Raw genomic sequence first — 15,762 nt, forward strand, 5'->3', positions numbered from 1 at the left:
GGCGCGTTGAACGTGGGACTGTCTTCCGGGCCACGGACGGGAGAGGGAGGCTCGCCACCGCCAACTCCAGGCAGCTCAGGCTGCGGGTCAGGAATGAAGGGTCTCCCAGCAAGCTCCGCTTGCACACTGCTGGACAATCTTTCTCCAGCCTACAGACTCCCCGCCACTCCCCCTGTGCGGGTCCCGGTGCGTCCGTGGGACCCTGCGTGGGGACTACAACCTGAGGAGTGTCTCACCCGGCACCCACCACGACTGTGTAATCGGCCTTCAGCGATTCCTGAAGTCCTGCAGCCTGGGAACCCGCTGTTGCCGGGCATACCAACCGATGGCTTTGAGGTGGCCACGTGCGGCGGGGTGAGCTGGGGAGGAGTTCCGCACCTCCCACCCGGTCCCCGGTCCCTGGCCTCAGGGGGAGACGCATCTCCCGGTCCTTTCGGCGCTTTGAACCTCCCCTTCCCCGCCAGGCCTATCGCAAACACCCCCACCGCAGAGCACCGTGTGTCGTGTTTCTACCCGGCTCGGTGCAAGCCAGGCCCGGATATGCGCATCTGGAAAGCTGGGGAGATTTCGCTGGGGCTCGAGTGGGGATGGGTAGGTTGACTTGATGGAAGACCACAGCCACGGTGCTAGGCCTCTTCTAGCGGTTTTGCAGGTTCCTCTCCCTCCCCACTGAGAGCCTCCGTCCTTTAAATACCTTGCACCAATTAGAAAAAGGGAGGGGGGAGTTCGAGGGAACCCGTTTGGAGACAGGAGTGGAAAGACGATTTTTGAGTTCCAGGCCGCCCTGATCGCTAGACATTGGTGTAACTTGTGTTTGGCCTCAGTTTCCGCATCTGTAAACTGGGAAGAAGGCCCACATCCAGGGAGGTGGGACAGTAGAGAGGCGGACGGTGTTGGTGCACGGTCGGCCGGTGCTCCCAGGGTCCATGTGCGCTGCCTTGGGGTGCACATCTCTCAGGCCATCAGTGAGACGGTGACAGTGAGACCCGGCCTTACGCCCCAGGCTGGCAGGCGAGAGAGCGCTCGGAGGCGCGCAAGGGCGGGACCCAGGAGGGCCAGGAGACGCCCGTTCTGTCTGGGCCAACCAGCGCCCGTCTCTGAACCACCAATGAGGAGGCTCTTTACAGCCAAGGCCGGGTCGGGAGCGAGGCTGCGGCGAGTGCGGCGCTGACAGAGACGCGCGCGCGCGTTCCAGCTCGGACCCGAGGCTGCCGCCGCCATCACCGCCACCCGCCCGGTAGCCCCTCAGCCGCTGCCCCTCAGCCGCTTCCCCTCGCCATGGAGGCGAGGCCGCCGCCGCCGCCGCGGGGCTCCGAGCCGTGGGCCGGGCGGCGGCCCTGAGGGCGTGTGGCGGGCCGAGACGCCGCCGCGGCACAGAGGCGGAGCCGCCGTCCTCGTCCCCAGCGGTCCCGCCCAACGCCGGACTCGGTGAGTGTTCGCGGCTGCCGCCGCCCAGGCGGGCTCCGGAGGTGGGGGGGCGGCTCCCGGGAGCGGGTGGGAGGGGTCCCCGGCCCGATCCCAAATCCCTCTTTTCCGGGCCGGATCCATCCGGCTTTCCAGGGATCCCACATCCTTGCGCTGTCTGTGTGTGTGTGTGTGTGGTGGGGGGTGTCCCCGGAAACGCTGTCCGTCTGTGTGGGTGGGGTGGGGTGGGGGGTGTCCCCGGAAACGCGCCGGCCCGGGCGCCGACCCCTCTCTACTGCCCAGGAACTTTGCGTGTGTCCTCCTGGGGTCGGGCGGGGGCGCTGCCATAGTTCATTCTGAAAGAAGAAATTTGGACAGCGAGAACAGAATTTGCTCAGGTCCATTTAATGGGAAGAAAGAGGAAAACTCCTGGCACGAGAAAATTTGCTCTTACGGTGACCAACTTTTCTTCCCCGGGCCCCTCTCTTTACCGTCCACTCCCTACAGTTGAGGCCGCTTAGGAAGGGAAGCAGGGGCTCAGAGCTGCCCAGAATTTAAAATGAGCCAATTGGGAATGCAGGTCTCTTCCTTTTTTTTTTTTTTTGCTTTTGGTGAATAACACAAAGAATACCGTTTTTTGAAAAATTAGTTCCTAATTGTATTTCCTGAAGATAAAAATAATAATGGCAGAGCTGAGCCTAATGTTGAGGGTTTGTTTGTTTTTTTTTTGAGGTCAGTGAATGATGTTTGTAAGACAGGAAAATAGGAATGTTTAAGACCTCTCTAGGAGGGTGAATGCCTTCAGAAGCCTTTGCCCAGGGTAGGGATCCCTGCTCTAGAACCAGTCACATCTCCTGAAAGATCTCTTCTCTTGCCACCTGCTTGCCATTAAGGCAGCTCTAGAACCAGAAGATGGTGGGCAAGGAGAGGACTGGTGGTGGAAGATGGGTGAACATCTTCCTGCCTGGCCACTCCTTTACAAAACACAGATCTGATGCTGTCACTTGTTTACTTAAAACTCCCTCGCTTTCCTTTTCCCATAGGGTGAATGAAGCCCAAAATGCCTTAACAGGTCCTACAGGGCACTTGACAGTCTTGCTTCAACTTACTCTTTTACTTTTAGCTGAATCCTTCAATTCTCCTTCCTTTCATCCCCCTCTCTGGCCAATCAGAATTGCTTGACTGCCTCTTTTTTTGCTTGTGTGATCCTCTTTCCTCCCCACCTTTACCTGCCAACCTCCACCTCTTCCTTTAAAGCCCTTCTCATTTGAGAAGCTTGATGAGGGCAGGAGCTGTGCCTTGTTCAACTGTTCATCTTCCATATTGAGAGGTTTCTTCCTCCCGATTGTCTTACAGGTCCTGTCCCATCTCTTCCACTTATGTTTACTTCCAGGTACCCACTTCCTGAGAAAATCTTTTTTTTTTTTTAATTCAGTGGAATCTTTTATTTTTTTGGCTGCGTTGGGTCTTCGTTGCTGTGCGTGGGCTTTCTCTAGTTGCAGCAGGTGGGGCTACTCTTTGTTGTGGTGCACGAGCTTCTCATTGCCGTGCCTTCTTGTTGTGGAGCATGGGCCCTAGAGTGCATGGGCTTCAGTAGTTGCGGCATACGGGCTCAGCAGTTGTGGCTCGCGGGCTCTAGAGCGCAAGCTCAGTAGTTGTGGCGCACGGGCTTAGTTGCTCCGTGGCATGTGGGATGTTCCCGGACCAGGGATCGAAACTGTGTCCCCTGTATTGGCAGGCGGATTCTTAACCACTGCACCACCAGGGAAGTCCCCTGAGAGAATCTTTCCTGAGTGTTTCCTGCTTGGTGTGCACACCTATGACTTTTAGTATCTTGATTCCCCATCTCTTCATGTCCATCCCATCCAGCCCCCATAAGTAATCAACAGGCAGAAGCTGGCCGGTCTCATATGCCACTGGCCTTCAGTCTGCTTGACTGTCTCTGAAAGGCTAAAAGCCCCACCATCTCTTTTTCACCTCTGCCTGCCTGAAGTGGCCTGACTATGTGCGTACTGTAAGGCAGGGTACAATCTAGGAGGCTGTTCACTGGGTACCTTTTAGACACTAATTTACCACCTAGGTGAAATTCAGAAACCAGAAAAGCCAGTCCTCTGACTGAAGTACGTTCACATGTATTCTGTTTGCCAGGTGAAGTGCTTGGCATACAGAATAAAAGTGAGGAAGTCACATCTTTACCTTTGAGGGGCTCACAGCTTAATGCAGGACAAGTGGATACAAATACTTATATCACAGGTACTATGAGAGTGTAATAATACCTTTTATTTGCCTTGTGTCAGGCTAGGTAATAAATGCTTTCCACGAATTATCTTATATAATTCTTTCTACCATCATGTGGTGGCTGATTCTTACTAGACAAGGGTGGAAACTGAGCCCATACAGTGTGCAGATGAGGGAATACTCAGGATTTGAATCTTGGCAGTCTAGTTCCAGAGTATCTGCCTGGCTGTATAGACAGCATTCCCTCCCTGGGTGGTCTGAGAAAACTTGACTGGAAGGGAGCCTTTGGGTCATGAAGGATAGATAGGAGTTTATGTATGGTGGACAGGATACAGGAAAGAAGGAGCAGCACAGGCAGGCTTGGAGGTGGAAGGAACCCATTGTCCTTGGGGAGCAGGGAGAGGTTAAACGTAGTTGGATAGGGTAGAGGGAAGAAGGGTGGGAGATGAGATTAGGTTGGCTTGAAGGGCTGTAAGTGCTGTGTTAGAGTTTGGGCAGTGGAGACTTTAAAGGGGGATTTTAAAGGAGGTCAGGGGTACTTCCCTGGTGGTGCAGTGGTTAAGAATCCGCCTGCCAATGCAGGGGATACGGGCTCGAGCCCTGGTCCGGGAAGATCCCACGTGCCGCGGAGCACCTAAGCCCGTGCACCAAAACCGCTGAGCCTGTGCTCTACAGCCTACGAGCCACAACTACTGAGCCTGTGTGCCGCAACTACTGAAGTTGGCGCACCTAGAGCCCGTGCTCCACAGCAAGAGAAGCCACTGCAATGAGAAGCCCGCATACCACAACGAAGAGTAGCCCCCACTCGCCGCAACTAGAGAAATCCCGCACACAGCAACAAAGATCCAAGGCAGCCAAAAATAAAAATAAACAAAATAAAATAAATTAAAAAACTAAAAGATAAAGGAGGTCAGGGACTTGGGCACACCAGGCTTTTGAAAGGTCATTCAGGGGCAGTATGGGGCCAGATGTTAATACCCTTCCAATTTAGGAGGTAATGGTGAGGCTTCACAGAGGCAGAATCATAGCCTCTTAGACCCAGAGTGAGGCCTAAAGAGAATATTGCTGAGTTTTGGGCACAGGTCATACTTATGAGAAAAAATTCCAGCAGTATGAAAGCGTATGTATAGAGAAATGCCTCCCTTCTACCCTGACCTCCCCAGAGATGGTTGAAGTTTCCAGTTTCTGTGGCTTTACATAGACACTATTCCTGTATAAACATGTATCTGCCTATCCGTACTCCTACCCCATGGTACATACCAGTCACATCTTGCTCTTCTTTTTTTTCACTGCTGCTCGGCTTGGCTTGTAGGATCTTAGTTCCCTGACCAGGAATCAAACCTGGGCCCTCTGCAGTGAAAGCACGGAGTCCTTGCCACTGGACTGCCAGGGAATTCCCATATCTTGCTCTTTTTTACTTAACGTAGGAAAATCATTACTTAACTTAGGAAATCATTATATGTTAGTACATATAGAGCTATTTATTCTTTTTATTTTATTGATATTCTTTTATTTATTTCATTGTTTGGCTGCACTATTATTTGTAACTAGTTTTTGGATCAAACAACATTTAAGTTGTTTCCAGGTTTTTCTATTACAACATTATAATGAATATCCTTCTACATACTTTGTTAAGAGCTCATGTGTAAAATTACCTGAATTGTATATTTTTTATTTATTTATTTTTGGCTGTGTTGGGTCTTTGTTTCTGTGCGAGGGCTTTCTCTAGTTGTGGCAAGCGGGGGCCACTCTTCATCGCGGTGCGCGGGCCTCTCACTATCGCAGCCTCTCTTGTTGCGGAGCACAGGCTCCAGACGCGCAGGCTCAGTAGTTGTGGCTCACGGGCCTAGTTGCTCCGTGGCATGTGGGATCCTCCCAGACCAGGGCTCGAACCCGTGTCCCCTGCATTAGCAGGCAGATTCTCAACCACTGCGCCACCTGGGAAGCCCCTGAATTGTATATTTTTAGAAGTGGAATTACTGGGTCAAAGGATACGTGTGCATTTTAAATTTGTAGACATGTAGCCAAATTACCACCCCTTGGAGGGGGTTGTACTAACTTATCCTCTTTGCAAAAATGTGAATGGACCTCAAACAGATCTTCATCAGAGTATTTATCAGGGTAGCCTGGGATGCTTTTTCAGATAGACTGCTTTTTCAGGTGCTTTTCCCTCACCTAACCTCCTCCCCTCATGTGATTCTAGCCTATTTCTTTCTATCTGCAGAAGGAGACATTGAGTCTCAGAAGGATAAAGTGACTTGTGCAAAACACTGGGTGGTGGTGATTTTTTTAAGCAGCTCTGATATTTGTATTTGCCCAGCATCTTTCATTGGAGGTTCTCAGAGTCAGTTTGTAAACATTGTTGCATTGTTTTTCTCCACCTTCATGTGGGAAAAATGAGGTGCAGGTGAAGCTTAAGTTATAAGCAGGAATCTGGCCAAATATACAATCTTGTCTTTTTACTTCTAATGTAATAACTAATATGTTCCCAAATGACAAATTTGAAGAAATTTTTTTAGTGAGTCTGAGTACAACAAAAATAGCAATAATATAACACGTAACAATACAATTGAGCAACAAACCCTCAAATAACCCAGTGTTAAAATTTGTTTTAATATATTCTCTGTGGAAAAGAGAATCCATTAAATGTGAAATTGTATTTACTTTAAATTCATATCCATTTGTGTCAGTGTATAGGCATAGTTTTTTTTATAGTTAAAACCTTTTATATGTACATGGCGAGTAAAGTAAATACAGCATATGATTTTTGTTTTCTTGAATAACATCAAATATTTTATATTTACTCATTTTGTTTATTATTTTAAATCACAGAATAGTATTCTATGCATTGATAGCTGTAGTTTGTGCGATCGTTTTTTATTTTCCTTTTCTCTCTCCTTTTTACTATTATAAATGGTACTTCTGAGCACCCTTGTTCAAATACTTATTTTGGATTATTTTCTTGCACTCTTACCCCTAAAATGGGTTCACTGCATCAGAATATGGTTTCAGTGCCGAATTGCTCTCTAGAAAGGTTGAACTAGTTTACAACATCATCAGCAATTTTTGTGGCCCTATTTCCTGACAATACAGCCAATGCTGTTACAAACAAAACTTAGTATTTGGGCTTCCCTGGTGGCGCAGTTGTTAAGAGTCTGCCTGCCAATGCAGGGGACACGGGTTCGAGCCCTGGTCCGGGAAGATCCCACATGCTGTGGAGCAACTAAGCCCGTGCACCATAACTACTGAGAGCCGTGTGCCACAACTACTGAAGCCTGCGCGCCTAGAGCCCATGCTCCGCAACAAGAGAAGCCACCGCAGTGAGAAGCCTGTGCACTGTAATGAAGAGTAGCCTCCGCTTGCTGCAACTAGAGAAAGCCCACACGCAGCAACGAAGACCCAACGCAGCCGAAAGTAAAATAAATTTAAAAAAACCTAATATTCGATTTTGTTAATTTAAAAGAAGTGTAATAGTACTTTGAGTTAGGTTTAATTTACATTTCTTTAGAAAAACTTTAGAAAAAATCGAAATGAGCTACTAAATGAGTTTTAGTAGCTCATTTAGATTTTGAATGAAGTACGGTGCTGTGTTATATCATATCCAAGTGTTATGTAGCTAAAGTCAACTCTTTTATGAAGAAAGACATGGTTGATAGGCCAGAAATATTTTGGAAATTTAGGATAAGATCATACTGGTATGAAATAGAAAACTGGGTGCTGTTCAGTAGAAAATACCAGACATTGTGCTGGTAGTTAGGGATACTCCAGATAACTGGATACTCCAGTAACTTGGTTGTGATGTCTGTCCTTATGGGCTAATGCAGAAGGCAGACATTAATCACCTGATGGTAATTATAAATGTGATCAAAGGGGAAGAATAAGATGTCTTGGGAGCACCAGAGAAGTTCAACAATGCTTGCAGTTTAAACAACACAGAGACCCTGAGCTAGGAAGGAATTGGTACCTTACGTATATATATATATGTATATGTATGTTTTAATTCCCTAGGTGATTCTAATATGCAGCCAGGGTTGAGAACCACTGGACTAGAGAGAAGCAGGGGCCAGAGTTGAGGGCCCTATACACCACGTAAGGATTTTGGACTTTATCGTGAAGGCAGGGCTAAGCCATTGAAGGATTTAAAAGAGGAGTGAACTGATCTGATTTGCAGTTGTGAAAAGTTCACTGTGGCTGCAATCCAGAGCAGTAGTTTTCCAAGTGAGGTGGATAAGATGCTGGGATGCTGAACTTTTTATTGTTTTTATCTAAAAAATGATAAAACGTTACATTTAGGGACTGTCACTGGCATCTTCTTGGGTCTGTAGGTCAAACAGTGTTTGGGTGTCCAGAAGTAAGAGGGGAGTCCTGCAGTAAGCAAGCAGAGCTGTATATATACATTTTGTATATATATTTAAAATTTTTTTTAAATTTATTTGTTTATTTGTCTGACCTGGGTCTTAGTTGTGGCACAAGAGATCTTTGTTGTGGCATGTGGGATCTTTAGTTGTGGCATGTGAACTCTTAGTTGCAGAATGTGGGATCTACCAGGGATCGAACCAGGCCCCCTGCATTGGGAGCGCAGAGTCTTAGCCACTGGACCAGCAGGGAAATCCCTGTATATATACATTTGCTTTCAGTGTATTGCAACATATTGATAACAGTCTATATTATTCAGCTTTCATTAAACTAACCTTCACAAAATGAACAAGTGGCTTAAAAAGATCCCTGCAAAGAAACCAGTGATTGAAGAAAATATTAATAACGCAAGCACAAGGAAACAAACAAAATGGCAGAGCTGACCCTTGTCTAGCTCCTATTATGAAGTTCTGGTGAGCAGTTTTTTTTTTTTTTTTTAGTATTTATTTATTTATTTGGCTGCACCTAGTCTTATTTGCAGCATGCATGTGGGATCTAGTTCTGTGACCAGGGATCAGACCTGGGCTCCCTGCATTGGGAGCTTGGAGTCTTAACCACTGGACCACCAGGGAAGTCCCTCTCAGTGAGCTATTAAGTCAGATTAAATAAGTCAGCTCGTATTACATTGGAAGGTATCAATAACTCTGTTTGAAACATAGACTTACATCCTCTGTCAGTATAGGAATCTTGTTTTAAGATTATATAGAACCTGGGGCTTCCCTGGTGGCGCAGTGGTTGAGAGTGCGCCTGCCGATGAAGGGGACACGGGTTCGTGCCCCGGTCCGGGAAGATCCCACATGCCGCGGAGCGGCTGGGCCCGTGAGCCATGGACGCTCAGCCTACGCGTCCGGAGCCTGTGCTCCGCAACGGGAGAGGCCACAACAGTGAGAGGCCCACGTGCCGCAAAAAAAAAAAAAAAAAAAAAAGATTATATAGAACCTTAGATATTAAATAGTAAAATATGAGGCTATCACTAACAACAAGACATTTGAAAACTAAGCATCTGGAGCATAAAGAGAAGCTCTGCATGTTTTTTTTCCCCCCAATGATGTTTAAAGCCATAGCCTGGGGAGTTCCCTGGCAGTCCAGTGGTTAGGACTCAGCGCTTTCACTGCCATGGCCCAGGTTCAATCCCTAGTGGGGGAACTAAGATCCCCCCAAGCCATGGGGTGCAGCCAAAAAGAAAAGAAAAAAAGACATAGGCTATTCAATCAGATGCTGTACATAATTTTACTAGCCTAATGATTAAAGTATCTATTTCAAGGTTTTCTGTTCTTATAAATGAACAAAAGGCACATACCATTGGCAGGTTCTCCTGTCCGCACTGCCTGCACCCACAAAAAGGTTGATATAGTGTATGGAAAATAATATATCAAGAAACTAAGACTAAATTTTGTTTGCAGATACTCTTGTAAGATGTAGTAAATGTTGCTGAAGATTTGAACAAGCAATATTAGAATAAATTTTTCAGTGTTGGAGGTTTGTTACATAGTTTTAAAAGTATAGAAGCTTCTAGCATGCCTTAGTATTTGCTAGATTCTCTTTATTAAAAGAAATCCAAGAAAAATCACTTCTTTTGTGAGCTACTGGAGAAAACATTCTTAATAGTAAATGACTGCCTTCATAACAATGTTGTATGGAATAATTGTCTAAATGTAAACAGAACATACACTTGAATGAAAAATGAAATGCGTTCATTGCCTCTTCATGAACTATTGAGGCAGGTTATCTTGTTGGTTATCTTGTGGTGGAGTTGTTGATGTTATACATTTTACTTCTACCAAAAAAAAAAAGCCTACTTTTTCTGTGATAAATGGCTATCTAGCTAATATTATTTGAGAAGTTAATATCCTTAATCTGTCTCTTCAAGTAAAGATGTTATTTTAACAGTGAATGAGAAAGTAACGTCTTTTTTCTTACAAGTATGCTATGGGATAACATTTTCCTTGTAATTTAAAAAAGAAGCTTTATCATGATATAATTTACATACTATAAAATTCAGCCTTTTAAGGTGTACAATCAGTGATTTTTAGTGTATTTGTGGAGTTGTGCAACCATCACCATTATCTAATTTCAGAACATTTTCATCACACCAAGGAGAAACCCTGCACCCATTACCTTAACTCCCCATTCCACCCTCCCTCCAGCCTCTGGCAGCCCCTACTCTTTCTATTTGCCTGTTCTGGACATTTTATATAAATGGAATCATATAAAATGTGGCCTTTGTTGACTGATTTCTTTTAATTAGCATAATGTTTTGGGGAGTTCATTCATGTTGTAGCATGAATTCATTCATTCCTTTTTATAGCTGAATAAATAATCCATTGTTTAGATATATTGTTTATCTATTCATCAGTTAGTGAATTTTTGAGTTGTTTCCACTTTTTGGCTATTACGATTAATGCTGCTGTGAGCATTCATGCACAAGTACATGTGCGGGCATACGTTTTCATTTCTCTTGGATATAGAGTGGAATTGCTGGGTTAAATGGGTCTGTTTAACTTTAGAGGAATTGCCAAACTGTTTTGTAAAGCACCTGTGCCATTTTACATTCCCAGCAGCAATGCACAAGGGTTCCAGTTTCTTCACATCCTCACCAATATTTATGCTGTCTTTTTTTTTTTTAATTTATTTTATGTATTTATTTTTGGCTACATTGGGTCTTCTTTGCTGTGTGCGGGCTTTCTCTAGTTGCAGCGACCGGGGGCTACTCTTCCTTGCGGCGCGCGGGCTTCTCACTGCGGTGGCTTCTCTTGTTGTGGAGCACGGGCTCTAGGCACGCGGGCTTCAGTAGTTGCGGCATGTGGGCTCAGTAGTTGTGGCTCGCGGGCTCTAGAGCGCAGACTCAGTAGTTGTGGCTCACAGGCTTAGTTGCTCCGCGGCATGTGGGATCTTCCTGGACCAGGGCTTGAACCTGTGTCCCCTGCATTGGCAGGAGGATTCTTAACCCCTGTGCCACCAGGGAAGTCCCCTGTTATGCTGTCTTTTTGACTGTAGCTATCTTAGTGGTATGAAGTGATAGTTCATTGTAGTTTTGATTTGCATTTCCCCAGTGACTCATGGGCTCATTGTGATTTTGTTGCATCTATAGAAACTCTCATATTTTTACACATGAAAAACTTGGAAGCATAAATTTCTTACCTGATAAACATCTCCAAATGTATTTCTAAAAAAATTTCCAGATGATCTAATGAAATAAAAGACCTAGACATTGATCATCAGTTGCAATTAAAACCAGTAGGGAACTTTATAATAGAAGAATCAGAATGACAATCTTCTAATCAGTCATAACATCTCTCAAATGGGTACAACCAAACTTTATGTTCCTCTCATGTGGTACAATAGGAAAAATATAAGACTATAAAGACTATTAAAGACTATTAAATATAAAGACTATAAAGACTATTCATGAAATAGTCTTTCCCTACCAAAATCAAATCAAACCTGACTCTAATTAAGCATCTAGATCTAACAATCAGCTTATAGAATGTAATTAGAAAATTCAGAATGTGAGAAATCCAGTAGGACAAATGAACCCAGTTACTTCAAATAAATGGCAAGAAAAAAAGTGGAGAAACTATTACAGGTTAGAAAAGACTTGAGACATATTAACTAAATGTAATGTGTAGACCTTGATTAGATCCTGTGTCATACAATTTAACTGTAAAAAGGTATTTATGAGACAATTGGGAGTAATTTGAATACCACTTAATATATTAAATGATTTTTAAACTATTGTTTTAAGTTTTTAAAGATATGATAATAGTATAGTTATATTAAAAGAAAAAACTCTTTTCCCTTGGAGATATGTACTGAAGTATTTATGGATGAGATGATAGGATGTCTGGAATTTGCTCTAAGATAATTCATTGTGTCTGAGGGTTGTAGGTTATTTACCATTACTGATAATCATTGAAGCTGGATAATAGGTATATAAGGGTTTATTATAGAGTTACTCTTGCTCTTAGTTTTAGTGGGTTTCACATCCATTTGTTAGAAATTTAAAAAGTAAAATCTTCTGACTAGTTTTCAAGAGTAATTTCAAGAGTCGTTTCCTTTTCAAGGGAAGATAGACATTTGCTAGCCAAATTTGAAGGGAAATGTTTGTATAATTGGATGGGGTTGGAAAAAGAAATACCACTCTTTAGTAAGCACAACCGTAGTGCTTCTTCCTTTTGGACCCATATTTCTTTTGGACTATGATAACCATTAAAACCAAGTATTGATTTGAAACCAGGCTTTCAGATTGCTTTGTCACAAAGTATTAAAATGAGATTTTTCAAGCATAATAAATATTTGATCATATGGATCACACTAAATATTTTTAAAACAAGGTTGATATTAACATCTTAGTGATAGCAGTAATGGTTTTTATATTTTCCCATATAAAAACCATTATTACAATCATTATTACATTTGGAAATGAATGACTGTTTTTTGTAGTATTTATATATATTAGTATCTTTATCATATTTATTGGTGAACACATGTTGGGGATGTGCGTGTTGATTGATTGACTGGTGTGCAGTCAAAAAATTTGATTGTCATTACTGTGGAGAATGAACTGGACAGAGCATAGAGACTAGTTTCATGATTGTTAGAGCATATTTGGCCAGGGTTGATGGTGTTCTGGACTGGCTAGGCATAGGGGAATGGAGATTTATGGATAAGCATGATTTAAGCAGTAGAAGCATTAGTAGGGTTCCACATTTTTGGCTTTTTGAAAGTGAACTGAGCTTTTGTGTGTGGGGAGAAGTTAAAACCCGGCTGCTATAAATTGTTCAAGAGTTCTCAAATATTGATTGACAAATAACCATCAATTAGTTTTCAAACACTGATTGACAGGTGGCTTAATGCAGTATTATAAACGCATTAGTAATACCCCATTAATAAAGAGAATGTCTTCCATTTGGTGTATCAGCAGTACATCAGTATATGGAATAGTTCCAGGACTTCCAGTGTTCCTCGAAAAGGAAAGGTGGGGAAGTGTGGGGGAGAGCTTTCACAGGAATGCTTCTGTTCTGGTGCCCCTTTCCATGCCTCAATTGATTTGAATGCTTTACCCACCTTTCAAGGAATGCGGCCAGTTCCTGAATCAGTGCTTCTGCTGCTGTCTGTGAGACCACTGCTCTCCAGCGCACCTTGCTTCCCACCTGGACCTGCTTGCTTTGTTAACAGGGGCTGAATATACAGTGACTTCCAACTGGTGTTTCTCTGTTTCTCCATTCTGGGGAGTTAGCCTGGCCCAGGATCTTGCTACTAGTTGGTGGAAGTGATAGAAGATCCTTTTTCTTCCTATAGTTCATACCCAGTTAGCAATAGTGCTGTTGGTAGCAGTTGTGAAGCTCTGAGGCAGTGATTCTCAATAGTGGCTGACTGTGGTGGGAAGGAGAAGGTAAATTTGAGAAAGCATCTTTTTAGAAAATGGAAAAAATAATGGCTTTATGTTTTTTAATCAATGTGTATATTTTTATTTTATTTTTTATTTAAAAAATTTTTTTTTTTTGTGGTACGTGGGCCTCTCACTGTTGTGGCCTCTCCCGTTGTGGAGCACAGGCTCTGGACGCGCAGGTGCAGCGGCCACGGCTCACGGGCCTAGCCGCTCTTCGGCATGTGGGATCTTCCCGGACCAGGGCATGAACCCGTGTCCCCTGCATCGGCAGGCGGTCTCTCAACCACTGCGCCACCAGGGAAGCCCCAGTGTGTATATTTTTAAATTTGCTTCATTTAAAATCATGTATGCATTTGAATGATACATGTACATGTTAAAATATTCAAATGTTAGTACTAAAAATATACGTAAAAGGTAATTCTCTCTCCCTCATCTTCCAAGTTCCCCTTCTCAGAGGCATCCCTAGGCACTATGAACAGTACTTGTGAAACCTTCCAGAAAGTGTCATGCCCGTATACTGTGAGAGTTACTTAAGTTTGACATTTCAACTAACATTTCCTGCTTATTCACTTGCACTTAGCTTTCAGAAGTTCTACTTTGAAGAATGCTGTTGTAGAGCAAGTAGTGGTTAACAGAGCAGTTCAGTTATGTGTGTTTTGTAATGTCTGAGTGGGGCTTTTGTTCATGAAAAGGACTAAAAATTACTTGGGTTTCAAATTAATGTTCAATTTATTTAAGTGGCAAATTTAAAAACCTAGTTTTTCTTTAGTCTTGTTATTGTACTTGTAAGCATTGTAATTTATACATAGAAATAAGAACAGTAACTTTCACTTGCTCTTTAATTAATGTTAATTCAAGCTTAACTGATTAAATTCCTTCATACCCCTTTGTTAGTGAATTAAATTTTCTTAGATATTTAAAATACATTTATACTGTCACTCTGTCAAACACTGCCAGTCCTTGAATCAGATTAGTTCCTCCCCCCTCCGCCCCCTGGCCACGTTGCATGGCATGTGGAAATCGTAGTTCCCCGACCAGGGATTCAACCCATACTGCCTGCACTGGAAGCATGGAGTCTTAACCGCTGGACTGCCAGGAAAGTCCCCAGATTGGATTTTGTATTTCTTTCATATTTTCCTTGTCAGGCTTTATAGTTATTTTAATTTGGGGAGTTGGAAGTGACTAGAGTTCATATCCCATACCTGCCATGCTTTGTGAACATGGACAAAGTATTAATACTTAACCCTTCTGAGACTGTTTCCTCACCTAATAAATGGGTTCAACAGTAGTACTCTTTTACTGCATGTTTGTTTTAAGGATTAGATCGTTCACCCCAAGTGCTTAGCAGAGTTCTTAGCATGTAGTAAACTTTCAGTAAATGTTAGGAAATATTATAATGACCTTGATTTTGTTTTTCCTCTGTAGTAGTTGGTCAGGATACAGTGTAGCTGCATAATTGATCACAGAGTAACTTTTATCTTCCTGGGGTTTCAATGGGGGAAAATGTGGCAAGGATGGGAGAGGGAAGAGAGAGGGAGAAGAATTGAGTAAATGGGATAAACCGTACAACATTTGCTTCCTGAACCATCTTCCCCGGAGTTCTGTGACACACTTTCTTGGTTTTTCTCTACCTTTCTGGCCACTCCTCAGTTCCCTTAGGCCTCTCTTCGGTGACCACTCTTTGACTTACCAAAGAGTACATCCTTAGCCCTCTTGTGTTTCATCCTACGCATTGTTCCTGGAAGCATATGCCTATGCCCAGGGTTTCGGCTGCCAGCTCCTTGCTAAGTAGGAGAAAATTCGTCCTCGCGCTGGATGATAGCCAGCAACCTACTGGTAATCTTCACTGGACTGTTTCCCAGGCACCTGTAACAGGCTCAGAACTGACCTCATCTTCCCTTTAAATGTGTTACTTTTGTATTCTCTGTCTTGATGAATGACAAAACCCTGTAACCCAAACCAGAAATTTGGATGACACTGTTCTTCTGGTTGGTGTTGCATTCCCATCTGTTTTACCTTTAATATTTCTCAAATTTGCCTGCTTTCCCCCACCTCTTCTGTCCCTTAGTTCTGGTTTCTTCTCATTTAGATGACTGCTGCAGATTCCCTAGTTGTCTACCCATTATTATTTCCTTATTCTACGTCATGTATCACACTGCTGCCAAGAGTGATCTTTTTGACTTCCCTATCTAATCATAGCACTCCCCAGTTTAAAATCCTCTGGGTAAAATCCAGACTCCTTATCAGAGCAAGTTTTTGTGACCAACCCCTCTTAACCCTTTAGCCTTACCTTTTCCCCGTATCCTTGACTG

General features: G+C 43.6%; 1 protein-coding gene across 3 annotated transcripts in view; it reads left to right on the plus strand.

Annotated features, from left to right (window-relative positions):
• Nucleotides 1–1,165: 1,165 nt before the first annotated feature.
• Nucleotides 1,166–15,762, plus strand: part of PTPRA (protein tyrosine phosphatase receptor type A) — a 185,280-nt gene continuing 170,683 nt past the window's right edge. For 2 of the 3 annotated variants that reach the window (XM_060122319.1, XM_060122322.1), the window contains exon 1: nt 1,166–1,428. The gene's annotated coding sequence lies outside the window, so the exon portion shown is untranslated. The remainder of the gene's footprint in view (nt 1,429–15,762) is intronic. The other variant, XM_060122321.1, reaches the window with a different exon arrangement.

This window comes from Lagenorhynchus albirostris, chromosome 15 (assembly GCF_949774975.1).
Source record: "Lagenorhynchus albirostris chromosome 15, mLagAlb1.1, whole genome shotgun sequence".
NCBI lineage: Eukaryota > Metazoa > Chordata > Mammalia > Artiodactyla > Delphinidae > Lagenorhynchus > Lagenorhynchus albirostris.